Source organism: Eumetopias jubatus, unplaced genomic scaffold (genome assembly GCF_037043125.1).
Source record: "Eumetopias jubatus isolate StellerSeaLion01/CBP00866 unplaced genomic scaffold, mEumJub1_p1.0 scaffold_10, whole genome shotgun sequence".
Taxonomy (NCBI): domain Eukaryota; kingdom Metazoa; phylum Chordata; class Mammalia; order Carnivora; family Otariidae; genus Eumetopias; species Eumetopias jubatus.
Window position 1 is genome coordinate 92,931,001 of NW_028274816.1, and position 27,226 is coordinate 92,958,226.

Below are 27,226 nucleotides of genomic sequence, written 5' to 3' on the forward strand. Positions count from 1 at the left end.
CAGAAGCACTTTTCTGAAGTTTGTAGTTCAGATAGCAGCTCATTAAGGAGCTTCTAATGCATTTGATTGTTTCAAAGTTAGCCATCTAAATTTTTAATCATGTGTGGGTGTGAGATAGTCACGGGGTTGCCCCCAAACACTGCAAAGCCTTTATATTCTAAAGAGTCATGTCAATATAATTTTTTTTCCCTGAATAATCAGCAGGTAGGCTTGGGGAGGGGGTGGCTTCAAACAGCTCTGCTCTTTGATGGAAGGATGGACAGTTTCTGAAGTTGCCTTTTGAAAGAGAAATAAGTCTAAGCATTTTGAAATCTGGATTTCTTTCCTTTTGAGGGAGTGAGGCTGCCACTCGCTTTTCTCCTCTCTTCCTTTTCTGCAGAAATAGACTGCTATTAATAATAAGAGGGGACAATAGGGCTTAACTGGGAGCCCAGTCTCTTCAACTGGGTCTCTCAGACAAGGGGCACACTCATTTGTTAGCGTGCTTGGGTTAGATTTTTTTTCCAATACTAACCACAGAGCGGTTTTTGTTGTTCACTCCTCTATGGGGATAGTCTAGTTTTCTTTTTTAAGAATCTAATATTTTGATTGGGAACACGGAAGGCCATGAGAGCTGGCTGCACACAATCCATTTTTTTTTTATTAACACTTTATTTTTTTAAGTAATCTCTACACCCAGTGTGGGGCTCGAACTCACCACCTTGAGATCAAGAGTCTCATGCTCTTCTGACTGAGCCAGCCAGGTGCCCCTCCACCCAGTTCTGTAGCTTTTGGGGGGTCCCAGGGTATCAGCTCCTTCTTGCTGTTGGGAGTGGGGCCACACTTATATGGGCACAAGATGAAGGAAGGGAAGGGGCTTGGAGGGACCTTGCTGCAACCATCTCGGGGAAGATAAGGCACAGCTCACCTGGACTGGAAGGATCTTGGGAGGCCACAAGAACCATCCTTTGGCCTCAAGATAGCTCTTAATCCATTCCTTATTTGTTGAGCATGTACTCTGTGCGGGGTTCTGTTCTGAGGGCTTTACTTGGATTAGCACATTTGATCATCACAACAACCCTGTGTGGCAGATTCTTTTCTTAGCCCCATTTTACAGGTGAAGAAGCAGAATCACAGAGCTTGCAGGCTGCAGAGCTAGGACTTGAACCTAGGCACTCAGGCTCCGGAGCCCAGGCTACTGATAAGTTCCTTGTAACACTATTTATAAAGTGAAAAATTTGAAACGACGTGTCCAAAAAAAAGAAAGAAAAAAGAAAAAAAGAAATGTCCTTAAATAATTTGCAGCAAATCCACACCAAAGAATACTCTATCTTAGGGGCGCCTGGGTGCCACAGTCGGTTAAGTGTCCGACTCTCAGTTTTGGCTCAGGTCGTGATCTCAGGGTCATGAGCTTGAGCCCCATGTCAGGCTCTGTCCTCAGCTTGGAGTCTGCTTGAGATGCTCTCTCTCCCTCTGCCCTCTACACCTCCCCAGCCCCGCATCAGCTCTCTCTTTCTCTCAAATAAGTACATAAATCTTAAAAAAAAAAAAATACTCTATCCTACCCAAGTTGCATCCATTACACATGACATGGGAAACAACAATCAGTGACATAGAACATAATTCTTACTATATAATTAAGACAAGAAAGACATTTATGAAGTCATGTACATAAAATAAGGTTTCATATTTTCATAAATAAAAATAAGCATTCACAGAGAAAGAAGGGTCTTGTGACTGTATTAGCCATAACAAAATACCCTAAGACTGGTGGCTTAACTATAGAAATTTATTTTCTCACAGTTCTGGAGGCTGGGAAGTCCAAGATCAAGGTGGCGGCTGATTAGGTTTCTAATGAGGACGCTCTTCCTGGCTTGGAGAAAGACACTTTCTCATTGTGTCCTCACGTGGTCTTTCCTTAGTGTGTGCATACGGGGGTGGGGTCTCCTTCTTATAAATAAGGCCACAATCCTATCTAATGAGGACCCCGCCTTTCTGACATCAATTAACCCTAATTCCCTCTTAAAACCCTCATCTCCAAATACAGTCATATTGGAGCTTCCACATATGAAATTCCGGGGGGGGGGGGGGGGGGACACAATTCAATCCACACCAGAGACCAAAATGTTAAGAGTAATTATATCCAAGGGATGATGATAGAAGTAGATTTTAGTTCCTTTATTTTCAAAAACTTTTGTAATAAACACAGCTTACTTGGTGTAATAAGAAAAAAAAGTGTGTATAAATTTCAGACTTTGGGCTCAAGATGGTTTTAATCCATTTGATGCAGATGACTCCTGAAGACCTCACCTCTAGCAAACCCTCTGGCCCCATTGCTCCAGTCTAGGATTATTTCTTGATGACACAGCCTGTCTCTGTGCCCTGGAGCAGCCTGAGAAGGGTCCAGAGAGGAGCTTCTCCCATGACTGGCTCCCAACAGGCCTGTGTGTGTGGCTGGAGTTTGGGCCCAGGGAGAGCCTGGCAGGAGCCGCACGGTGGCGAGGACCTTGGTGGATGGAGTTCTTTCCTGCAGCCGTGTTACTTAGAAGCAGAACCAAAGCATATTAGGTAAGTGGTAATTTGAGAAACAAAGCCCAAACCAAATGTTTGGGGCTTTGTTCAGAAGGACGCCAACGAATTGACAGCGTGAAAGTCCGGAAGGAGAAACTCACCAGACTGGAACAGCCTGAGCTTTGGGGCCAAACCTCGAGGTGTGATTGCTACGCAGGAGGTCCAAGATGGGGAGTCGCCGCTTACTGCTCAGTCTCCACCAGCCTCAAGCAGAAAAGCCGAGGGTAGCTCTACCCAGCCGACCGAATACAGTAGCAAGGACAGGATGCAGGTTTCCACATTTCTTCAAGTGTTGCTACCCCAACTTCAGATTCTTTCTGGTACCAGGCTTGTGGATTTAGACTAATTTGCACCAATGAGCAGGAAGCATAAAAGCGAACTTGGATATCTGTGTCGTTCTTTGTAACTGCAGTGCAAGGCAGGACCCAAGTTGGGAGACTCCTACCCCAGCCCTCGTCGGCCAGTGACTGTGTGTGCAATGACCCCAAAGCCAGGCTGTTTGACTCAACTTTCAAATGGGAATAAGAATATGCACCTTGGGTGCCTGGGTGGCTCAGTCGGTTAAGTGTCCTACTCTTGATTTTGACTCGGGTCATGTTATCAGGGCTGTGAGATCGAGCCCCATGTCAGCCTCCGTCCTGGGTGTGGAGCCTGCTTAGGATTCTCTCTCTCTCTCTCGCTCTCTGCCCCTCCCCCACTCTCCCTTCTTCTCCAAAAAAGAAAAGAAAAGAAAAGAAAAGAAATATGTGCCCTGCCTACCTTACAGAATTATTTTTTAAATTTTTTATTGTTATGTTAATCACCATACATTGCATCATTAGTTCTTGATGTAGTGTTCCATGATTCATTGTTTGTGCATAACACCCAGTGCTCCATGCAGAACGTGCCCTCTTGAATACCCATCACCAGGCTAACCCATCCCCCCACCCCCCTCCCCTCTAGAACCCTCAGTTTGTTTTTCAGAGTCCATCGTCTCTCATGGTTCGTCTCCCCCTCCGACTTACTCCCCTTCATTCTTCCCCTCCTGCTATCTTCTTCTTTTTCTTTTTTTCTTAACATATCTTGCATTATTTGTTTCAGAAGTACAGATCCTTACAGAATTATTTTGAACACACCATCTCTCTTGCTTACTACTGTATTCCTGTGGCTTGTGCAGTGCTTGGCAACAAGATAAATTTGGAGAAAGAATCCATGGCGATTTGGAAGTTGAAACCACTTGGCCTGAGAGATGCCAAGTCACTGTGTTGGTGGTAGAGCAGAGCCAGCTCTCACCAGCCCAGCAGGAGGGTCTCTAAGAGTGGAGAAATTCACAAGCAGAGAAGCACCTGTGAATGCTCCTGGGGGAAAGGAGGGGGTACAGAAGACCCATCCCATCTTAAACTCTTTAGGACACAGTGAGTGTTCCACAAATATATTATGAATGATTAAATTAAAAAGTAGGAGCTAATATTTATGAAAGTGGTTTTCAAAGTATAAGGAACCTTAAACCTTGTGGCAGAGACTCTCACCAGACTAGCTGGGTTCTGTTTCTCCCCTGAGGCCCGAGCCAGATGACAATGCAAGTGTGGCGATACAGAAGCAATGAGCACCAAGCTTGGCCATCAGAACATCTGGGCAGCCAGGTAGTAAAGATGGCAAAGCCATAAGTGGAAGGAGACTGGGTCCCTGAATCAGAAGAAAGCCTGTCTCCAATTAGGTAAACCTGTTTTGACTTTATGTAAGTAAGTAATAAACATCTATGTTGCTTGAACCATTGTACACCTCGGGGGTTATTTAACATCTGGTGCTATCTTAGCTAAAATTCAGCCTCTGAAAGAATTCAGACCATTGATCTGAGAGGTTCCTAGAGGCCCCATGATGCTGGGAAGGGAGCTCCGGTGCACAGTTCTGGCATCTTGCAAACAACTCTACGGCAATGGCTGTAGCAGAAACAAGTGTCAAGAGAGTTGGAAGCTTGTAAAAAGGTAGTTCTGACAATGCAATTTCAAATGGTCCCAGGGAGGAAGCAGAGTGTGGGGTATGCCTGAAGAGATGGGCTGCAAGGGGATTTTAAGAGAGCTGAGGTTCTAAGAGGACACATACAACCCAAAATGGAAAGGAGTTCACAAGGAGGAAGAGAAGGACGTAGTCTAGAGTTGGAACAGTAATGGCGGGCAGCTGAGACTCGTGAGAAATATTTCGGATAACTCTATTATTTAGGGCAAGGCTCGCCACTGAAGCCAACAGAGCATATCTCAGTGGTGTGCCATAATGAAAGCTAGCCTCTCACTCACAGAACAGTTCAAGGAGGGGGTCCTGATTGGCAGGCAGACTTCCATGTGGTGTTGCAGGGACCCACACTCCTTCCACCTTGCACCTTCACCCTCCACCAGGGTCTCAGAGCCCTCTGCCCCCACTTGGTGGAGGTGGTGGAAGCGGAGGTGAAGAAGACCACTCATAGCCTAAGCTCTTTAACCCGGAAGCGATGCTTATTACTCCCTCCACATTCCATTGGAAAGAACTAGTCACATGGCATCATCTAGCTACAAAGGAGGCTGGGAAATGTAGTCCCTAGCAGGGCAGCCCTTCCCAGATACAACGCTGTCCTATGAAAGGAGAAGCATAAACTGTTGGTGGACATCTTACTGTGTCTGCTAAAAACTTTTAAGTGATAGTTAACACAAGAAGATGATCAAGAAAGGAACAGACCTGTTTTTCGAAGTCTAATGGCAGAGTACTTCTGATAGAGAAGGGAATATGAAATCCCTCATGTCCTCTTGTTTCCCTGCCTGAGATTTCTCTGTTTAGGAAGAGAATGATAAGACTGAACAGAGCAGAATGGACATCAGTAAAAAGGAAGCAAAGCCCTACCTGGAACAGTTACTGACTCCAGATGGACTGAATCTCCTGGCATGCATGGTTCTACTCCAGAGATCACAAGATATCATAAGAAAATGAGAGCAACAAAAGTACCAGAAAACTAAAGATGAGTAAATGTTCTGGTCATCATAAAGAGAGGGTATCTTCATGCATGCTTGTTTGGTGGATTGATTCCAGGTTCAGTCCTAAAAAGTCCTAAAAGCAATGTTTTAAAGGACAGTTTCTATGCTCTTAGAGAGGAAAAGAGTGGCACTTAAGAGTCAGAGTAGGTTCTGGAGACCAAAACAGGACAAGCTAATCTCAATGTCATTTTCCACAGTCTTACTGAGGTGGATCAAAGAGAGGCAGAGACCCCTGATAACTGAGAGACATGCAGAATTTGGTAAGATCTCATAAATCCCAAGGGAGATTACATGGCCTGGGAGATGGTACAATGAGGTGGATTTATGGCGAGTTGACAGATTATACTCAAAGGGTGCTGTTAAATAGAGAGTAGGGGCTGTTAACCCGATGCCTTTGTGAGGGAGACAGGTATCATCCATGAGCAGGAGTGGGCTGGATGCTTGATACTAGGGAGTGGTGGGGACAGAGACAAAATGGAGAGCCTGTGTCTTGCACTCACAACTCATATAACCACACACAGCTGCTCTGGCCACACCAGCTGGTTGCTGCCCTTTTGGATAGTGGATCCAGTGTGGAGATATCTTCAATCTTTCAGGAGAAGTTAGAAATCCAGATGTTGGCCACTGATTCAAAGTTTTGTTTTGTTTTGAAGAGAACCCTATGCCGGCCAAACAAAACACATCTGTAAGCTGCATTTGGCAACTGGAGCATCAGTATGGGACCTCTGACCCCAAGAAAGATTTCTAGTAGCACGGGGCTATGTCACTGGTTCGGTTCTATTCAACATCTTTATCAATGACTTGGACTAAGCTCTAGAAAGCATGCGGATCAAATCGGCTGCTGACCCAAAGCCAGAGGGACAGCTGGACGAACAACATGGGATTCTGAATAAGTTCAACAGACTAGGACGGGACTTGAACCACACAAGAAGGAGCTCTTGGATAGACAAATATAAGCTCATGGATTTGGGCCCAAAAAAATCAGGCATACAAGTACAGGATGGTTTAACAAGAACACATGTTAAGAAAATAAATACCTTGGAGTTTTAGTCGCCTGCAAATCAATATGAAGCAATAATGTCACGTGGTTGCCAAAAAGCAAAGGCAATATTAGACTGCATCAAAAAAAGCCAATCCTGCACAGCTCAGGCCATCTGCATCTGGAGCCCCACCTTCAGTTCCGGGAAACACTTGAGGAGGGGTGTGGAGAAACTAGAGCACATTTGGAGGATGTCATCGGGGATGGTGAAAGGTTTGGAAGCTATTCAGATAAAGAATGGCTAAAGATGTTTGGGCTACTTCGCTTGGAGATGCTCAGAGCAGGGAAGCTTAGGGATTCATAGATGCTGGGCTCCCACATTTGGGGAGCAGTCACATGGATGGGGAATCAGACTGGGTTCTTGTGTCTAGACCATGCCAAGGGGGCAATGGTTCAGGGAGCCAGGGTCCAGTCCAATGTTCAGACACCTTTCAGACACATCTGTGGCAAGGGGAGGAACTCCTCAGAAGGGGAACTAGCCCTCCACTCCACCCCCGAAGATGGAACTGTGGATCCGAGAGTGGGGACAGAATAGAGGGGCTTCACCCTAGATGCCTGACACCTGTGCCATCTTTTCTCTGCCCCACGACTCAGGCTCTTCTCCCTGGCCCAGAGGTTCTTCCCTAATTCCTCCTCCTGATAACTCCTATTCGTGTCTCAAAAGATGACAATGCAAAAAAAGTAAAATTCCCAGAGTGAATAGACGATCCCCTGTGAGTCCTCAGACGCCTATGGCCCCCCGTTGAAGAAACCCAGAACCACGGAATGCCCATGTGATGTATAATTGTTTAAAGAGAAGTCATAGAAGAACAAGGCATGGCCAGGAGAGAGGTTTATAGTATACTGTACTGAGAAAAGGAAGCGCTTACAGAACCTCAAGTACACTTAAGCAAATCTATTATGTGATATTTATTATTATTTATATTATTAGTATGTGTTTATAATGTTGGATGTATAAATAATAAAATACATCCCCGTATAATTTAGATGTAAAGAGATTGAGAGAGCGATAAGAGAGTATACATCAAATGCCTATAGTTCTCTTTCGGGTGGGGCTTGGTGAGTAATTTTTTAATTTAACTTTTTTAATGTTCTGTCCTATCCAAATGTCTACATCAAACATCTGTGCATTGTTTACAGTGAGAAAAAAGACAATGAGATTTTTTTTCAAAAGGGAGGGAAGAGGGCACACCTGGCTTGAGGCTGACTCTTCGAGCTTGGGAAGGTGACCCTGCGGGTGGGGGCGGGAAGAACAAAGGGACACCCATGCCCACAGGTCCTTGGGGGATCTCCTGCGGCCACAGAGTGGGGCTTGCCGGGGAGCTCAGGCCAGGCCAGGCTCCCACCAGCATGAGGAGCCGCCAGCCACCCAAGGGCCACCATCTGGGCTGGAAGGTCAGCCTCTTTTCCTTCCAACACAGCAGGAGTGGGATGAAGGATTTGTTGGGAGAGCAGGAATAAAGAGCAGGGATGAGAAAGTAGGTCACCAGGATATCAAGGAAATAAACAAAGGGCTTCTGGGAAGGGGAGGCTCGCTTTGATCCTGGGATGGGAATGGGAAGGACCGGTTCTGGGAAGAGTGACAGAGTTTCTGTGACATCCTCCGCCCACCGCAGGCTGACACAGCTAGAGTCTTAGAACAGCACAGATGGACAGCGGAAATGGCCCAGGAGTCCGCCCACCGGCCTCCCTTCCAGCCCCCAACCCCTGCCCGCAATGCCTTAGGTCGGCAGTGGATCCCCTACTGTTGACCACTCACGTCTTCTTGGGGCCGCACCTGACTGCCATTATACATATATGCCACATTTTGTCCGTCCACTCCTCCTTTGATGGGAGCTTGAGCTGCTTCTCTGCTTTAGCTACTGTGGCCAGGCTGCCACGCACATGGAGGTGCAACTGTACTCCGATTTGACGGCAGTAAATCTTACCTGGCAGCCTGTTGACATCCAGCCTCTACCATTAGCTTTATTATGGCTTGATGAATACACCCAAATCTGTATTTACTCGTATTTTGCATACTGCCTGTCTTCCCCCAAGAGGCCTGTGGAAAACTCTTTGTCTCTTACCCAAGAGCAAGTCAAGAGAGGGTCACTCTTAGACTTGTAGCTTACATCAGTCTAAAATATACACCCCATGGCAGATGCGGTTAAGGACTTAGAATCTGGCAGGGGGGTGATATCCTGAATGTCTGGTAGGCCCTAGGCGCAATCTCAAGGTCCTTATGAGGGAGGCAGGAGGGTCAGAATCAGAGAAGGTGATGTGACGAGGGAAGCAAGGGACAGAGGGACAAAGAAGGGGCCAAGGAAGGCAGGTGTCCTCTTAGATGCTGAAGAAGACAAGACAACGGATTCTTCTGTAGAGCCTCCAGAAGGAACACAGAGCAGCTGACACCCTGACTCTAGGACTTTGGCCCTCCAGACTCCCCGAGGATAATAAATTTGCGTTGTCTTCAGCTGTTACATTTGTGGCGATCGTTCCAGCAGCGGTAGGAAACAGATACACTTACTGTATGTGGAGCTTGTTCTGAGCAGGTCATCCATGTTTTTACCTTTAATCTTGTGTTCTCTGTTACAGTTAAGGAGACTGAGGCACAGAGAGGATAAGTCAACTTGCCCTAAGGGATGGAGCCCAGATTTAATCCTGGTCTGTTCGACCCTATCATCCAGGCTATTTTCACCCTGCCAGGCTGCAACATTACAAAAAGATGAAGAGTTTCACTGTTTTTCAAAAGATCTTCAGATTATCATTATGGACCAAGAGAGTCGTCAGGCAGGTAATTCAAATTGACAGAAAAACTCAGTGATGTTTGAGGTCCCCAGGATTCGAATCCTTGCTTTGTCATTTTCTCCCTGTACAACTTTAGCAGGTTTCTCAGCCTCACCGACCCCATTGCTCCATGTATAAAATGGTAATAATAATAATAATAGCACTGATTTTATGGAGTGGTTCTGAAGATTAATTAATGCATTCAACAAATACCGCTGAGCACCTACCCGGTGACAGACCCTGGAGTGCTCGGGATTCATCAGTGAACAGAACCGACAAAAATCCTGCCTGCATGTGGGGCCTGGAAACGAAGATCCCTCAGTAGCCGTGACTTGCCAGTGCCCAACTCTTGGTTCCAATACCATTCTGCAATAAAAGGAGGCAGAGTTTTTTTGAAGAAATGGCTATTTCTAGGGACTGGGCAGGGAATGTACAAGATGGACCTAGAGCAGTGTCAGAAAGAAAGTGAAGAAGGGCTCAAAAACACCAAATGATGGGGGGGAGTGTCCTAAGGAAGTGGGAACCAACCGGAAGGAGCTCAGAATGACCACAGCAGGAAGAATTTGAGTGACGAGATAAATAGCAGTATTGGATTATAATTTAAGGTATGGAATAAATATCCATGAATCCATGAATCCACACCGATATAAAAAATGGTTGAACAAATAGCTAAGTGAGGGAGAAGAAACAAAACCCCATAGAGAATAGTTTTATTTAATTTCTGAAGGCGCTCTACTATCAAGAGAGTGGGCTGTTGTATTAATTTTCTAAGGCTGCCATAACGAAATACCATAGACTGGGTGGCTTAAACAACAGAAATTTATTTTCTCACAATTCTGGAGGCCGGGAAGTCTAAGATCAAGGTGTCGATAGGTTTGGTTTCTTCTGAGGCCTCTGTCCTTGGCTTTAGAGTGTTGCCTTCTCCCCGTGTCCTCACATGGTCTTCCCTCTGTGTGTGAGCGTGTCATGTCCAAATTTCCTCTTTTTATGAGGATGCCAGTCATATTGAGCCAACATGACTGCCATCATATTGGCTCAATATGAGAGCCAATCCTAAAGGCCTCATTTTAACTTAACTGCCTCTTTCAAGTTCCTATCTCCAAATATGGTTATATTCTGAGGTGCTGGGGGTTCATGCTTCAATATATAAATTGGGGGAGTGGGGGGGCACGTTTGGCCCATAGCTGCTGTATTTAGTGACTTGCTCCCAAAGAGTAGACTAAAGGAAGGGGGATAGTGTAAATTTACAGCGGGGAAACCTGGTGAACACCACCTTGACCAGGGGACCAAGGTCAACATCATTAGTGAGAAGTCATGCTGACAGTATAGCTCTCAATATGAGGGTGAAAATGGCTCTTTATTTCTATGGTCTTCTTTCCAAAAACCCATCAGCCTCATCTAAGCACAAGGAAAACAAAGATAAGCCCATATTGAGGAACAGGTTGCAAAACACATGACCCGTACGTCTCAAAACTGTCAAGGTCATCAAAAACAAGGAAAGTCTGAGAAACTGCCACAAGCCAGGGAAGAGCGAGGACACATGATGTCTAAAAGCAACGTGGGATCCTGGATGAGACCTGGAAACTGAGACAGGACATTTGAGAAAAATTAGTGGACTCTGCATAAAGTCTGCAGTTTTATTAATAGCAACATACTTTCATTGTTTCCTTAGTTGTGACAAACGTATGGAGTAATGAAGGGGGTTAACCAGGTATGAGGTGCACAGGGACACTCTGTACTACCTTTGTAACCTTGCTGTTAATCTAAAACTACAGTTGGCCCTCGAACAATGCAGGGGTTAGGAGCACTGACCCCTTGCATGGTGGAAAATCCATGTATAGCTTTCAACTCTCCCAAAACTTAAATACTGATATCTTGCTGTTGACCAGAAGCCTTACTGATAACATAAACAGCCAACTAACAGTATCATATACTGTTTTCTTAGAAATAGAGTAAGCTAGAGAAAATAAAATGCTAAGAAAATCATAAGGAAGAGAATACATTGCTGGACAGCAAAAAATCCATGCATAAGTGGACCTACACAGTTCCAAACCCATGTTGTTCAAAGGTCAACTGTATTCTAAAATAAAAAACCGTGCTTGAAAAAATATCTCACCCTCATAGACTTACATTCTGGTTGTGGGGGCAGGAACAATCAAGAAGAAATAAAAAAAAGAAAGTATCCCACTAAGTAAGTTAATTGGTATGTTTGAAGGAAATAAATACCTTGAATAAAAGAGCAGGGTAAGGGGAGGGGGGAGCAAAGGGGGGAGGGCTAAGTCTTAAAGCATATGAAGGGCTGGTACAGTCCTGGTGCCTAGTAGGTGCTCAATCAATCACGGGCATCCTTCCCTTTTATGTAATTCTGCACGTGGCAGCCCTGTCTTGCAAATATTTTTGTGAGGATGATGTTCAAATAAATTGCATTATAAAAAGTACATATGATGGCGGGCAAAGGGAAACAACCTTAAAGCTCATTGGACTGCAAGAGGAAGCCAGCTTAAAGTATTTGCCATAGGTAGTCCCCAAAACAAGAAAATAGAATTTAGCAGCACACCTAAGACCTCTGGATGCCTGTCCTTTAAAAATTCTCCAGGGAAGGAAGTTTATAAGAAGTCATTCCATTTGCTCAGAAAGCCCAAGATGTGAGAAGTTTTATTTTCATATTCCCGTTATCCATGATCAATAAAAAGAAAATACAAGAGGCAAAAAAAAAAAAAAAAAAGGCCAGAAAGAGTAACAACTACCTATGGAGCTCCTTTGACGTGGAGGCCGGGCATCATAATCCTCATGATAATCCTGCAAAGGAGGTTAGACGGTACCCATTCTACAGGCAAAAAAACTGAGTCCCAGAGTGCTTAAGAAACCTGCCTAAAGTCACAGAACTTAGCATTAGTGCCACCTAAGTTCTTCCTGCTATTCTTCGACATCGGGGACCGGCGCACAGGCAAGTCAGCCCGTTCATTCCATCCTTAGTAGCCACGGAGGCTGGGCGCCCCACACTCCCTTGAAATAGGTTGGCCGGGTGCTCCCACCCCACCCCACCCCAGCACATGCCAAAGAACCAGAAAGGCTCCATTTATGTGGTCCCACAGGAAGCCCGTGTTGAAAGCAAACACACACAGAGCTGATGATGGTGACTCACAACTTCTAACCCTCCTCCTAACCAGTTGCATAAACTTTTCCAATGTATTGAAGTCTTGTAGAAATAGTGCTTCATGGGAAGATATCAAGGAAAATGTTCCAGGAGCCGACCAGCAGGCCCTACTCAGAGTCCTCAGCCCCTTTTTGAGGTTTCTCTCTTTTTTTTCCTCAGCAATTCCTTTCAAAAAAAAATTTTTTTTTTCCCTCACCATTGACCTTGTTAGAGTTGCTAGTACATTTTCCCCTTACACTGTAGCACTTCTGTAAATGTTTTTGTTCTTTGTTCTACTTCCTGCACTCTTTGAGCTCGGCTGTGATGTCTGTTCAGTGGGGCCTTTCTGATCCAATTGCCCCTTGCCTGTACATCCTCTCCCCAGGTATCAAAAATGAGGGCAGTGGGACCTGGAGGGCCCCTCATTAGAGGGAGGCGGCCCCGCTCTCCTACCAGTCACAAGCAGAGAGGGCAGAACCGACTCCACGAATGACCAGTATTGAAAAGAAAGCTCCAGGGGTGAGAGAGAGACACAGCCTGGCAGAGTCAGAAGCAGAAGGTTAAAAAAGACAAGAAAAGCGAGGAAAAAAAAAAAAAAAGAAAGAAAGAGAAACCCACAAAAGCCTTCTTTCTGACTGCCTAAGTGGCTCCCTTTCAGGACCTGAGGCTTTCCAGAAAAACGTCCTGTGAAGAATAGACCATTTCATGCTGCAAAATCTTCCCTCTGAGGGCAACACCTAGGGCATGTTGGATATTCGCTCCCAGAGTTGTTGGCCAAACTCAACGCTCCACTCTGGATGAGAGATGTCTTTTATCTCGGCAGACCCTGCCATGCTGATCAGAGGCTGAGTTGGTGGCCAGCTCCTATAGGAGCAGGGTCCAGGAATGTTGTTGGGATCCACATGAGTCAGCCTCCTTGGGGGAAGTGGTGGGGGAAGTGGGGCACTGGAGAGCTGCCAAGGGTGGGTCAGAGGCGGTGCGGAGCTCTGGGCAAAGAGCTGCAGTGGTCGGTGGGGACGCTGGCTCCCCACAAGCTTGTGGGGGCTGGCTCTCTACAAGGGTTACTGCTTATTCTGGGCAGTGCACGCAGCGCTGGATGTGGGCAGCAGAAGACCTGGCTTTGAGCCCGGCTGACCCAGTGTGGCCTTGAGCAAGCAGTCCCAACCTTCTGAGCTTGATTTCCTTTTTGGTAAAATGGCAACCACGTCCTTGTCTTCATTCAGCATTGAATGCGTTTTTCCTTGAGCACCTACTATGTGCTGGCTGCTGGAAATGGAAAGATACCAAGATGACAAGATGCCTGCCCACGAAGACCACTCAGTCTATTGAGGAAGGTAGACATGTGAGCTGATAATTAAAATCCCGTGTGATGAGTACAGTGAGAGAGGTACGTATAGGGTGAGGGTATAACATGGAGGAGACAGTGATCATTTCTTTCTAGGGAGATCATTAAAGCTGACTTTAAGTCTTGAAAGACAGCTCAGGAGTTTCGTAGGCAGATGGGGGAGAGAGAAAATGGCACTATAGGCAGGAGATGCATTTGGTGCCAAAGCATGGGGGCATGCTCAAAGAACTGTGATATTCTTTGTAGAGAGGGAACATAGGCTACAACTTGTGTGTGTGTGGACACACACGGGTGTGTCCGCATATTGCAGGTCTAGGGTGTGGTGAGGAGGCACTTGCCTCGGGCCCAAAGTTAAGGGAGCACTTAAAAGACTCAGTCATCAAGATGAATGACATTTTGTTCAAGGTTTTGAAAATTCAAAGAAAAACAGCAAAGTTTAAAATAAAGGCAGGGTTGGATCAAGCCCTTGCTGACTCACCTCAATGATCTCGCTCTAATCCTGACCCTGTCAGATCCTCTTACCCTTCTATCCAGCCCAAATATGAGGGTCCAATAAATATGGATATTTCTGAGTACCCATTCAGGGTAACACAAGCATCTGCTTCTCCTCTTCAAAGAGCATCTTCCTCTAATGTGTAGGTTGGAAGGGGGAATTGGGAGGAGGTCAGGGCTTGTTAATTGTTCTCCTGGTTGTCACCTGTAATCCTGGGAATGCTATCTTCTCTTGATACAGTGTGACTGCTGTTACACTGGCTTCTGAGGAGGAATAATGCTGGGGAAGACCCTTCTTCCCTGGACCACCCCAGTTCCCCCAGCACATACACGTCACCAGCATAGGGCTGGCTGTTGTTTGTGCAATAGACATTACTGACAGTATAGAGAAAAATAGGGAAAAAATTAATGTAAAAAAAAGCATTTCAAACTGAATGTAAAATATGAATATTTCCAGAACTGAAGGGGATGGGGGAAGAGAAAATAGGGTAAGCTTTCACGCTATACTTCCCTGCCTTGAGGACTTCTCCCTTCCTAAAATATAAAGTCACTTCCTTAACCTGTGTCTCTCTTTAAGGAAAACATTCCCTCCTACCAAAAATATTTGTCTCATTTGGGAGCTGTTTCACCACCCACCAGTGCAACCCATGGGACACAATAATCCCCGAAATAGAGCCCAACCATCTGAGTTATTCAGTCTGGCATAAAACCATGAGGGTCTTCAGTGGGGACAGTCCAGAGCAAGGGAAGACATACCCCTTATTTATTCTGCAGTCTTCATGCTCCTGTGAGTAAATTTTGGACAGAATACATATGTTTTCCATGGATATAATATAATTCTCAGAGACAGTAGAGCCTAAATTCATATTCACGATAATATACATTTTCTAAAAAACAACATTTTTTTAAATTTTTTTATTGTTATGTTAATCACCATATATTACATAATTTGTTTTGGTGTAGTGTTCCATGATTCATTGTTTGTGCATAACACCCAGTGCTCCATGCAGAACGTGCCCTCTTTAATACCCATCACCAGGCTAACCCATCCCCCTACCCTCCTCCCCTCTAGAAACCTCAGTTTGTTTTTCAGAGTCCATCATCTCTCCTGGTTCGTCTCCCCCTCTGACTTACTCCCCTTCATTCTTCCTCTCCTGCTATCTTCTTCTTTTTCTTTTTTCTTAAAATATGTTGCGTAAAAAACAACATTTTTGGACAAAAGATCCCTAGTCCCTTATAAAGAGATATAGGCAGAGCAGTTTCTATTTTCCTTTCTTTGCTCATCCTTCTGCTTCTAGAATGTGTCCACTCATCTATCCGTGCATAAGAAATTACGCTGGTAACATTACCACCACATACAAAGTCATGCATTCTTCCTGTCCACCTTAGCTACATGAACACTGAGGAGAAGTTTTGAAATTCCACTGTTTCTCTACTTTAGCTAGATAAAATTCCTCAACAGGTCTATCAATACTCCTGCCTATCTCTGTAAGCAGAAGGGATAGTGGTATCAAGTTTTATTTTCCTCAAGCCAGAGCAAATCTTCAAAGGTGGTGAAAGAACAAAATTGTTCTATAAATTATATCAGGCACAATATTCCTCTGCCCATAATTTTAGGCTTATTATAGGCCTATATACTGAGTTTTTTCTAAGTAAGATCATAGGTCTCAACCCAAATACATTAGTAATTACACCAGATGTAAGTGGACTAAATTTTCTAATTAAAGGGCAAATATTGCAAACAGATTATTTTTTATAAAATGAAACCATATGATTTTCCCCAAAGATGAATATAAAATGTAAAGATACAGAAAGGTTCAAAGTGAAAGGTTGGAAGAAGGTATGCATGCAAACATGAAACAAAAGAAAGCTTGTATAACTATATTAAAACAAAGTTGGTTTTCAGGGAGGAAAAAGCATTACTAGAGAAAAAATGTTTTAAATACTAGAAGTTTAAGTTCATAAACAAATCATGTAATAATTCAAAATTTTCATGCAATAAACAAGATAACTTCAAAATGCATGAAACTATAATTTTCAGAACCACAAGAAAAAAAATGGCTAAGTCCACAGTCATAGAGAGAGATTTTAGTGTATCTCTGAAGTTACAGTAAAATAAAGAGACAAAAAAAATCTGTAAGAATATAATAGATTTGAACAACATGAAAAATTTGACTTATTCCAAGTAAACATTCTTTTCAAGCATTCATGAAATAAAGTGATTTGAAAAATGATTATACACTGGGTTATAAAACAAGTCTCAATTATTTTCAAAATACTGAAATCATACATAATAAGTTCTCTGGCCACAATGCAATTGAGCTAGACATCAATAGAAAGCAATAAATTAAAAACCCCCAAATGTTTATAAACTAAACAAAATACACATTTTCCCTCTCTTTTCTTTTCCTTTCTTTGAGCCCAACACAGGGCTTGAACTTATGACCCTGAGATCAAGACCTGAGCTGAGATCAAGAGTTGGACACTTAACTGACTGAGCCACTCAGGCATCCTTAAAATATACTTTTAAATAACCCATAGGTAAAAGAATAAATCATAATGGAAAAAAGAAAGTGTTTTTAACTTAGTGATAGTGGAATATAACCCAATATAAAATTTATGTGATACAGCTAAGGTGATACTTGGAGGGGCTGCACAGCCTTAGTTTCATACATTAGAAAAAAGAAACACTGAAAATCAGTGATCTAAGCACCAAACTTAACAAGTTAGAAAAACAACAGTAAATTAAACCCCCCAAAAGTAGAAAGTAATAAGAAATAAAGCTCAGAGCAGAAATTAATGAAACAGAAAACCAACATAAAATAGAGAGATTCATTAAAACCAAAAGCTGATTCTTTAAATTGACTAGTAAAATTTATTTAAAAATTAAAAACTAAGAAAAGAGAAGGCAAAACCTCAGGAATTAAAGTTAACAGAGGGTATCAGTACAGATCCTAAAGACATTAAAATAATAACAAAAGAAGATATTACAAAGAATTCTATGCCAAAAACTTTAAACATAATGAACAAAATTTTAGAAAAATTTAACTTACCAAAACTGACACTAGAAGAATTGAGAAATGTGATTAGTCCTAAATCTAGTTTAAAATTTTTTTTTTTAATCTGTGATTTAAAAGTTCCCATCATGAAAGATCCAGGTGCAGATGACTTCATTAAGCAGATTGTTTTCAAACACTTAAGAAAGAAATAACATCAGTTTTACATAAACTCCTCCAGTAAATAGGAAAGGTGAAATACTTTTCAACTCAATTTATGAGGACTGCACAATCTTGACACTAAAACCTGATGAGGTCTTTACAAGAAAGGAAAATCGGTGGTCCATGTATCTAATGAAGACAGATGCAAATTATAAACAAGATTGGCAAGCCAAATTCTGAAATATAAACACAAGGAAATATATCACAACCAAGTTGAATTTATTCCAGTAATAAACAGGTTCATTTAACATTAGAAAATTAATCACTATAATTCACAATGCTAGCAGAATAAATAAGAAAAATTTTAAATTTTATTATTACCTTATTAGATGCAGATTTGGTATGTATTTGATAACATTTGCAACCATTTATGGCTTAAAAAAAGTTTAAGTCTTCATAAACTAGGGATAGAAGAGAACTTCCCTAACCTGACAAAAGGTGTTTACAAGAATCAAAACAAAACAAAACCAAAAAACCCCTACAAGTTACTGCAAATATCATATTTCATGGTGAATGTTAAAATCACCCCCTCGAGAACGACAGATGTTGGCGGGGATGTGGAGAAAGGGGAACCCTCCTACACTGTTGGTGGGAATGCAAGCTGGTGCAACCCCTCTGGAAAACAGTATGGAGGTTCCTCAAACAGTTGAAATTAGAGCTACCGTTCGATCCAGCAATTGCACTACGGGGTATTTACCCCAAAGATACAAATGTAGGGACCCGAAGGGGTACGTGTACCCCAATGTTTATAGCAGCAATGTCCACCATAGCCAAACTGTGGAAAGAGTCAAGATGCCCATCGACAGATGAATGGCTAAAGAAGATGTGGTATATATACACAATGGAATATTATGCAGCCATCAAAAGGAATGAGATCTTGCCATTTGCAACGACGTGGATGGAACTGGAGGGTGTTATGCTGAGTGAAATAAGTCAATCAGAGAAAGACATGTATCACATGACCTCACTGATATGAGGAATTCTTAATCTCAGGAAAGAAACTGAGTGTTACTGGAGTGGTTGGGGGTGGGAGGGATGGGGTGGCTGGGTGATAGACATTGGGTAGGGTATGTGCTACGGTGAACGCTGTGAATTGTGCAAGACTGTTGAATCACAGTTCTGTACTTCTGAAACAAATAACGCAACATATTTTAAGAAAAAAGAAAAAGAAGAAGATAACAGGAGAGGAAGAAAAGGGGAGTATGTCAGAGGGGGAGACGAACCATGAGAGATGATGGACTCTGAAAAACAAACTGAGGGTTCTAGAGGGGAGGGGGTAGGGGGATGGGTTAGCCTGGTGATGGGTATTGAGGAGGGCACGTTCTGCGTGGAGCACCGGGTGTTATGCACAAACAATGAATCATGGAACACTGCACCAAAAACTAATGATGTAATATATGGTGATTAACATAACAATAAAAATTAAAAAAAAAATCACCCCCTCGAGATTAGGAAAGAGATGTGGGTACACACTACTAATGCTTCTACTCAGCATTATACTGGAAGACATAACCAGTGGAATAAGGCAAGAAAAAGGAATATCAGTAGAAGGATTTTTATTCACATCAACATAGTTTTGTATGTAGAAAATTTCAAAAATATTTTGAGAAACTTAAATGATAAAAGAACTTAGAAAATTATTTGAATATATAAACTCAATATACAAAACAAATTGTATTTCTATATACAAATATCTAATAATTAGAAAATGAAATTTTTATAAATTTCACTTACAAAAACCTATAAAATCATTAAATACCTAGGGAGAACTAAAACTAGTATTCAAGACTTCTATCAGAAGTTACCAAAAATTCTTTTTTTTTTTAACAAGGAACATTTTTATTATGTGATACAGCATTATTCTAAGGAGCCACTGCATAGCAATAAGTAAGAAGTTACCAAAAATTCTTGAGGGAAATTAATGAAGATTTAATATATGGAGAAATATGCTACATTCATCTATTGAAAGATTCAATATTGGGGCACCTGGGTGGCTCAGTGGGTTAAGTGTCTGCCTTTGGCTCACGTCATGATCCCAGGGTCCTGGGATGGAGTCCCCCATCATGCTCTCTGCTCAGTGGGAAGCCTGCTTCTCCCTCTCCCTCTGCCTGCCATTCCCCCTGCTTTCTCTCTCTCTCTCTCTGTCAAATAAATAAGTAAAACCTTAAAAAAAAATTCAATGTTATAAAGATGTCAGTTCTCCCCAAATTCTTTAGACTTAGTGCAATCCCAATCAAAACCTCAACAGATTGTGTGTGTGTTTATGTGTGTGTTGGCAAGATGATCCTAAAATTTATATAGAAAAGCAAATAGCCATGAATAGCCAAGATAATCTTGACAAAAAATGACAAAGTGCAAGTACTTGCTCTAACTGATAGGAATATATTAATTGCTATAATTAAGACATTGCAGTAATGATGAGCTGTTAGATAAATGACTAAAATAACAAAATAGAGAGCCCCAAAACAGAAACAGATGCCTACATATATGAAAACTTGATTTACTACAAAGGTGGCACTGCAGAACAATGCAGAAAAGACTATTCTCATTAAACAATGTTAGGTCAATTGGATGTACATATGGAACAAAATTCATCTTCATCTTTCTTCATACCATATACAAAAATCAACTCCATGAAGTCGGGCCCTTACTTTACACCCTATATAAAAATGAACTCAAAACAGATTAAAGACCTAAATGTAAGACATAAAACTGTCAAATTCTAGGAAACAGAAGAAAAGCTTCATGATGCTGGATTTGATAAGGATTTCTTGGATCGACACCAAGAGGAGAAGAAGTAAAAGCAAAAACAGACAAATGAGACCATATCCAACTCAAAAACTTTTGTGCATCAAGGGAAACAACAGAGTGAAAGGCAACCTGCAGCACAGGAGAAAAGATTTGCAAATCACATATCTGATAGGGGGTTAATATCTAGCATATTGGAATAATTTCTACACCTTGAGAACAAAAGAACAAGTAACTGAATTTTAAAATGGCCAAAGAAGGGGTGCCTAGGTGGCTCAGTTAGTTGAGCCACCAACTCTTGATTTTGGCTCAGGTCATGATCTCAGGGTCCTGAGATTGAGCCCCATGTGGGGCTCCATGCTGGGTGTGGGGCCTACTTAAGGAAAAATAAAATAAAATGAAATGGCCAAGAGCTTTGATGAGACATTTCTCCAAAGAAGATAAAATAACCAATAAGGATGTGAAAAGATGCCTAGTAAAACTAATCATTAAAGAAATATAAATCAAAACCACAGTGAGATGTCACCTCATACCCATTAAGATGTGGCTACTATCAAAAAACTGAAAAATAGCAAGTGTTGGCCAGGAGGTGGAGAAATTGGCACCCATGTGCACTGTTGGTGGGAATATAAAATTGTGCAGCTGTGATGGAAAACAGTGTAGACAATCCTCAAAAAATTAAAAATAGATCTACTGAATGATCCAGCAACTTCACATCTGGGTATATATCCAAAAGAATTCAAAACATGATCTCAGACATTTGCACACCCATGTTTTTTGCAGCATTGTTCACAATAGCCAAGAGGTAGAAGCAAGTTCTAGAGATCTGTTGCCCAACAATGTGAATACAGTTAATGCTACTGAACTGTATAATTAAAAATGGTTCAGATGGTAAATTTATGTATTTTTACCACAACTTAAAGAAATCAGTTCCAAGTAGATTTTAGATTTAAACATGAAAGATACAGCACAGGAGGAAATCTTCATGATTTTGGAGTGAACAAAGATTTCTCTGGAAAAACAACATATGCACTTGAAGAGAACTTGGTATTGCCTAATTTAAGATATAGCCTTAAAGCAGAATTTCTTCTCCAGGGGAAACCTCAGTTTTGTTCATAAAGCCTTTCGACTGATTGGATGAGGATCATTGAGATTATGGAGGAGAATCTGCTTTACTTGGAGTCAACTGACTGTAGATGTCAAGCACATATACAAAACACCTTCATGGTGACACCTAGATTAGTGTCTGATTGAATAACTCGGGACTCTAGCTGTCTTAGTCCATTGGGTTGATACAGCAAAATACCCCAGACCAGGTGGCTTATAAACAACAACGTGGACTTCTCACAGTTCTGGAAGCTGGGAAGTCCAAGGTCAGGGTGCTAGCATGGCCTGGCTGTGGTGAGGACCCCTTTTCCAGGGTGCAAGATTGCTGACTTCTTACTCTGTCTTCAGAAGAGGGGACGGGCAAGCAAGTTCTCTGGGGCCTCTTTTATAAGGGCACTAATCCCATTCACGGGGGATCCACACTCATGACCTAATCACCTCCCCAACAGGACCCACCTTCTAATACCATCACCTTGGGAGTTTAGGATTTCAACATAGGCATTTGAGGGTGGGGGGACACAAATCTTCAGACAGTGACAACAGTGTTTTAAAGCAGAGCCATTATTATTACTCAGGTACAGCAAGGCGAACAGACCAGGAGACGATTGCCATTAAAAAGATGGTTGGTTGGGGTGCCTGGGTGGCTCAGATGGCTGGGCATCTGCCGTCAGCTCAGGTCATGATCCCAGGGTCCTGGGATCGAGCCCCGCATCGGGCTCTGCTCCGCCGGAAGCCTGCTTCTCCCTCTCCCACTCCCCCTGCTTGTGTTCCCTCTCTCGCTGTGTCACTCTCTGTCAAATAAATAAATAAAAATCTTAAAAAAAAAAAAAAAGATGGTTGGTTATACTCACACATCCCAAGAGGAGGGACCTCCCAAGAGAAGGGAACATGGAGGGGGCAGGTGGGAAAGCACCAGGGTCAGTCAGGAGGCAGAGAGACCGAGGAGAAAGCATGGGCAAGGGTCTTTTCTTTTTTTTTTTTTAAAGATTTATTTATTTAGAGTGTATGAGTTGGGGGAGGGACAGAGGGAGAGAGGGAATCTCAAGCAGACTCCCTGCTGAGTGCAGAGCCCCACATGGGGCTCGATCCCTCGATCCTGAGACCATGACCTGAGCCAAAATCAAGAGTCGGAGACCTCACCAACTGAGCCACCCAGGGGATTCCAGAGGATGGAATGGGTGAGGTGGGGTTAGCAGATTTAGGATTGGCTAGTCTAAATAATTCCAGTGGGCTCTGGGGCACATGGCTGTCCATACTGGTGGGATCCCCGGCGCTGTGGTGCTTAGGGCAAAGGGTGGTGCTCCTGAGTGTGAGGGTCTGCAAGAGGCATCGGGGGTGTGGGCTCTGGATTGGTTGGCTTGCACAGGGAAGGTGTGCTTGCAGATGAGTCTTTTGCTATCTCCTGAAATTGGCCAAGCTTGGCAGGGGCAGTCCCTCCGGGGCCAACAAGGCCCCGGGATGTGAAAGCCAAAGAATAAAGAAAGTCAAAGGCATGATTAATACCTATAGCCTGGCTAAGTTGACACATAAAACTAACCATGACAGTAGATCAGGAGAATGACTAGAAGGTGGACCCCAGAACGTTCATAACGGTTATCTTTCAAGAAGCTGTGAGATTGTGTGAGATTTACTTTCTTTCCTTTTTCTCTTCTGTACGTTCTAAATTTTCTATGGGAGCCTGAATTACTTTTCAGATCCACATGGTGAGGGGGAGGGCACTAGATTAAAAGTGATCTGGGGCATCCGGCGGGACTAGCTAAGTCCCTGGCTAGCAAAGCCACTCTCCCTGCAGACTTGTGCTTCTGTGTGGGCTGGTTGTAGGTAGAAGCAGGTAGAGAACAGTCCCCCTGCCCAGCCCTCCCTGCGCCTTCTGCTCTCCGGAGCACAGCAACATCCTTCCTTCCTTCCCATCACAAGATGGTGGGGCCTTTCCTCTGAGGCCCAGTGTGGAGACCTGGGCTTTGGGATGGGGGACATGTGAGTGTGAGTGTGTGTGTGCGTGTGTGTGCACGTGTGCGTGTGCGTGTCGGGGGCAGGGAACCGGGGGAGAAGGGAGACAAGAACAGTGCCCCCTGCCTTGGTGTTCTGACGGGACAGACCGCTGCACCCGAGAGCCACAGAAAGGGGGCCAGGCATAGTTGGCAGCCCCAGGATTCTGAGGTGGGTGGGTCTGCATGGCTGACTGCGCGGAGAGGGTCCCCACCACCACAGAGCCCCTCAGAGGCCAGCAGTACTTTTTCTTTTTTAAGTAGGCTCCACACCCAACACGGAGCCCAACGCGGAGCCCAACGCGGGGCTTGAACTCACGACCCTGAGATGGAGACCTGAGCTGATACCGAGTGTGACACTTAACGGGCGGAGCCACCCAGGCGCCCCAGACAGCAGGACTTTTCAAGCAGGGGAGGTAGGAGCATTTGGAACGGTGTGTGTGTGGGGGGTACATTTTGATTCTCACATGACGGGGGAGGGGGTAGCGTTCTCAAGGTGCAAACACGAGCAGGGCTGGGGCGGTCACCCACCCACGGGGCGTCGGGCCTGTGTGCTGTCTCTCCCGGCCCCCACTTCACCTGCAGCGTCCTGGAGCCAAGATGACATGAAGGGGGTCGGGGCTGGCCCGGGACCGACGCGGGAGGGCTGGGGAGGGAGGAAAATCAGGCCCTTCCTTCAAAGGGGGCATCCCTCCTCTCTGTAAGGAGAAGGTCCTTCCTGAGGGGAGTCACCCCCAAAATGATACGGCCTCTCTGAAGGGGGCCAGCCCCCCATTACATTCAGTCTTTGAAGCCGACCCTTGAGTGCCGTAGGGAGTTCGCGGGGTGCCCCAGCCCCTTGTGGGCAAGTCTTTGAAGTGTCTGGTGAGGCTGAGCCTCTAAGGGGCTGACTGTCCTGAGTCAGACACGTGGGGAGGGGAGGAGCGGGGTGGGGCGGGGGTGGAGGAGGCGAGAGACAGTTCCTTGTCTGAGGTCGAGCAGGAGCCGAAAAAGCAAGGGTCCAGAGAACCCTCCGCGGGTCCTTGTCCCCGCCCAGCTCTGCGGGCTGGATGCCCCGACCACTGATTCCCCAAGACCCGAGGAGGCCGAGGCCCCGCGGCTTCCGACCCTGCCCCTCCCACGGTCGGGGACAGGCACCTGACCCCGATGAAGCAGCCAGGCTGGGCCCGGCATCAAGCATCCCTCTCTCTTATGAAAGAGAAAAGCACTGAAGGGGGGATCCTCAGCCTTCTGGGGCCTGCCACTCGGAGGGGAGGGGGCAGCAGCCTGCCCCCACCCGAGGCCCACTGAGCCAGGAATAAATAACCAACACCCCCCTTGCCCCTCTCTGGGAGGAATAAAGGATCCTCCTCTGGAATACAGCTGCAGGAGAAGGGGAGTATTCATGGGGGTTTTAACCATGCCTCCATCCTCATAACTGCTGGTGAGAATCTTAATATTATCTGTGTTGCCATTTGGGAGACAAGGAAATTCATCTGGGCTTGTGTAGGGAGAGGCTCCCAGATGCGTAAACGGAAGCATGGGAGGTTATGAGATTTAATAAGGGGACACCGACACAGGACTAGAGCTTACGCCCCCTCAAAGCTCAACACGCCACCTCTGTACCTTGAGAACCATTGAGCAGCCTGGCCCAGGGGAAGGAGGCTGGATGGGATGGGGAGTCGGGAATCCTAATGTTAATCCTGCCCACGCTTGGCTGTGTGCCCTTGGCTAGGTAGCTGAACCTCTCTGGGGGCCTCCAGCCACATGGTCTCAAAGAACCCTTTCTGCTCTGAAATGCTGTGCCCCTTCCCTCTCCAGAATGCACCAGAGAACATTCTCTTCATATATTGTAAAGGGTGATCCGACTTTCCAAATGTTGTTGACATCCATCCATTACATAACACAGGCATCTGTTCGATGGGAATGGGGGCTAGATTCAGGTCTGCATGTCGCTTACAGGGAGGTGACCTGCACTAAATGCTCAGAGCAAGGTCAAGAGGAAGCCTACCACAGAAAGCAAGGAAGTTTCTCGGGTAACCATGGTTTCAGCGCATGCCCTCTGGCAGCTAACTACAAAATAAACTTATCACGGGTGTCCAGGGAAGCCTCCCCTTGCTCACCTCTCCCTTCCTCCTATTTCTGTGGCTTTTGTGTCTGCGACCTGTTTTTAAAATTTAATTTTAAAATGGGCTTTACTCTTTTTTTTCAAGATTTTATTTATTCATTTGAGAGAGAGAGATAATGAGCAGTGGGGAGGGGCAGAGGAAGAGGGAGAGAGAGAAGCAGACTCCCCGTGAGCAGGAAGCCCGGCTCAATCCCAAGACCCAGAGATACTGACCTGAGCCGAAGGCAGATGCTTAACCGACTGAGCCACCCAGGCGCCCCTGGGCTTCGCTCTTTAGAGCAGCTTTCGGTTTAAAAACTTTTTGAGCGGAAACTGCAAATTCTCACCATCCCCCCCTCCCCAAATCGCCCATTATTAGCCTTTTGCATTGGTGGTACATTTGTGGCAATTGATAAGCCAGTATGGATACACCATTATTAACTAAATTCCGTGGTTTGCATCCAAGTTCACGCTTGGTGTTGGGCATGCTATGGGTTCGGACAAAAGTAGGAGGACATATATCCATCATTATGGCATCACACAGAAGAGCGTCTCTGCCCTAAAAATCCTCCGTGTTCCACCTGTTCATCCCTCCCAGCCCTGGCGACCACTGGTCTTTTTACTGTCCGTAGTTTTGCCTTTTCCAGAATGTCCTATGGTTGGAATCGTGCAGTATGCAGGCTTCTCGGATTGCCCACTTTCCCTCAGCAATCCGCGTTTAAGGTCCCTCCATGTCTTTTCAGAGTTTGCTGTGCCTCCCCTCCCCCCAGAGCCTGGCAGCAAGTTTCAGGAGGGCTGCACGCTGTCAGAGCCTGCCCATCACTGGCTGTGCCCAGGAGTTAGGGACAGAGATACAAGAAGGACCGGCGGGGTTCTTACTAACGCCCACCCAAAATGGGCGGAAGAAGCTCCCAGGAGAGCCCTTTAAGTGGGCTTTGGCCTCCTCGGATACATGGTTTCCCTCCCTCCAGGTCACAGGAGATGCTGGGTGGTGACACAGTGACCCCGGGCACCTGACTCCACACCCTGCCCAACTGCCCCGACCAGGCAAGGAAGGAGAATCTGGGAGGAGAACATCCAACCCCCAACCCATCTCCGACCCTGCCGGGAAAGCCGACTGGCTGTCTCCCGCCCCCTTCCCTGGCAGAAGGTTTTCCAGAGGAACCAGACAGCCTCCCGAACACCCCCACTAGGCGCAGAGTCACTGGATCTCATCTGTCTACCTCCCTCCTGGGCCAAGACAAAAGTGTCACTCTGTCTGACACCACGGCCTGAATCGCTCTCGCCCCTGCCATCAATTACTCCCAACCTTCTCGGCCTCGACCCTTGGCTTTCTTCTTCGTCTGGCATTATTTATCACCACAAAATGAGCAGGCTAACAAGCTCCTCACTCAGGGACACTACTCTACAGGAAGAATTTGTGCAAACTTTTGCAAAACTTGGCCGCAGTCGAGGTCTCGCCTTCTGGATCTTGGTGGGCTTGGGGAAGGCTGGAGCTCCAAGAATTTGTGCACGATCACCTGGTGGGGGCTGGGGGCGGGGCGGGGAATCAAGGGCTGGAGAAGAAACACAAGACATGGACCATCCCCCAAGAAGAAAAAGCCCTTTAAAACACCATCAGCTGTGTCCTCCGTAAAGGGGTTCATGGAGCTGTTTTTAAAGTCTACATTTAACAATACGAAGTACCTGGGGCCTGTATATTTCAGGCATAATGTCTCTGAAGCAGAAACTACAAAGGTCTCTGATGTTTCTTTTTCAGACTTTTTTTTT